Consider the following 2,500-nt stretch of genomic DNA (forward strand, 5'->3'; position numbering starts at 1 on the left):
ACAAAACAAAAAACGGGGACCTCTACTCTCTACGTTCCTCCAGCCTAAGAAGGGACTCAACCGAGTTCAGCTGGTACTGCTAGGGTGCCACAGACCACCCTCCCACATTATACACCAAAGATGAAGCTTCATAATGCTGAATCCCCTACTGCTGCTACCTCCAAGGTCATCTAAGGCATCGGAGGCAGCAGCAGGGCCTATCGGAACTGCGTCACAATCACTCGCCATTCATTCCTATTCCTAGCACACTCTCTTGCCTCTCTCAAATCTGTTCTCCTATCACCCAGAGCTTTCGTCTCTCCATCCATCCACCCATATCTTGGCCTTCCTCTTGTACTTCTCCCATCAACTCTTGCATTCATCACCTTCTTCAGCAGACAGCCATTTTCCATTCTCTCAACATGGCCAAACCACCTCAACACATTCATATCCACTCTCTGGTAACTCATTTCTTACACCCGTTCTCACTCTCACCACTTCGTTCCTAACCCTATCTACTCGAGATACACCAGCCATACTCCTTAGACACTTCATCTCAAACACATTCAATTTCTGTCTCTCCGTCACTTTCATTCACCACAACTCCGATCCATACATCACAGTTGGTACAATCACTTTCTCATATAGAACTCTTTTTACATTCATGCCCAACCATCTATTTTTTACTACTCCCTTAACTGCCCCCAACACTTTGCAACCTTCATTCACTCTCTGACGTACATCTACTTCCACTCCACCATTTGCTGCAACAACAGACCCCAAGTACTTAAACTGATCCACTTCCTCAAGTAACTCTCCATTCAACATGACATTCAACCTTGCACCACCTTCCCTTCTCGTACATCTCATAACGTTACTCTTACCCACATTAACTCTCAACTTCCTTCTCTTACACACTCTTCCATATTCTGTCACTAATCGGCCAAGCTTCTCTTCTGTGTCTGCAACCAGTACAGTATCATCCGCAAACAACAACTGATTCACCTCCCATTCATAGTCACTCTCGTCTACCAGTTTTAATCCTCGTCCAAGCACTCGAGCATTCACCTCTCTCACCACTCCATCAACATACAAGTTAAACAACCACGGTGACATCACACATCCCTGTCTCAGCCCCACTATCACCGGAAACCAATCACTCACTTCATTTCCTGTCCTAACACATGCTTTACTACCTTTGTAGAAACTTTTCACTGCTTGCAACAACTTTCCACCAACTCCATATAACCTCATCACATTCTACATTGCTTCCCTATCATCTCTATCATACGCTTTCTCCAGATCCATAAACGCAACATACACCTCCTTACCTTTTGCTAAATTTTTCTCGCTTATCTGCCTTACTGTAAAAACTGATTCATACAACCCCTACCTCTTCTAAATCCACCCTGTATTTCTAAGATTGCACTCTCTGTTTTATCCTTGATCCTATAAGCATTACTCTACCATACACTTTTCCAACTACGCTTAACAAAGTAATACCTCTTGAATTACAACACTCATGCACACTTCCCTTACCCATATATAGTGGTACAAAACATGCACAAACCCAATCTACTGGTACCATTGACAACACAAAACACATATTAAACAATCTCACCAACAATTCAATCACAGTCACACCCCCTTCTTTCAACATCTCAGCTCTCACACCATCCATACCAGACGCTTTTCCTACTCTCGTTTCATCTAGTGCTCTCCTCACTTCATCTATTGTGATCTCTCTCTCATTCTCATCCCCCATCGCTGGCACCTCAAAACCTGCCACAGCAATTATATTTGCCTCACTATTATCATCAACATTCAGTAAACTTTCAAAATATTCCGCCCATCTTTTCCTTGCCTCCTCTCCTTTTAACAACCTCCCATTTCCATCTTTCACTGTCTCTCCAATTCTTGAGCCAGCCTTCCTTACTCTCTTCACTTCTTTCCAAAACTTCTTCTTATTCTCTTCATATGAATGACCCAATCCCTGACCCCACCTCAGGTCAGCTGACCTCTTTGCCTCACGTACCTTACGCTTTACTTCCACATTTTTCTCTTTATATTTTTCATACTTCTCTACACTATTACTCTGCAACCATTCTTCAAAAGCCCTCTTTTTCTCTTCCACTTTTACCTTCACTCCTTCATTCCACCATTCACTGCCCTTCCTCATGCGGCCTCCAACAACCTTCTTGCCACACACATCACTTGCAATACCAACGAAATTTTCTTTTACTAACTTCCCCTCCTCCTCTAAATTGCCATGTTCTCTTACTTTCACTTCGTCATATGTCATTTTCAACCTTTCCTATTATTTACTTTTTACCCCCGGTTTTATTAGCTCTTCAACTCTCACTAGCTCCCTTTTACATTCACCTACTATATTCCTCCACTCTTTTGCTACAACTAATTTTCCTTCCACCAAAAAATTATCAGACATACCGTTAGCCATACCCCTAAACACGTGCACGTCTTTCAATCTTCCAAACATTCTTTTAGTTATCAACACATAATC

Source organism: Palaemon carinicauda, chromosome 10 (assembly GCF_036898095.1).
Source record: "Palaemon carinicauda isolate YSFRI2023 chromosome 10, ASM3689809v2, whole genome shotgun sequence".
In the NCBI taxonomy this organism is placed as follows: domain Eukaryota; kingdom Metazoa; phylum Arthropoda; class Malacostraca; order Decapoda; family Palaemonidae; genus Palaemon; species Palaemon carinicauda.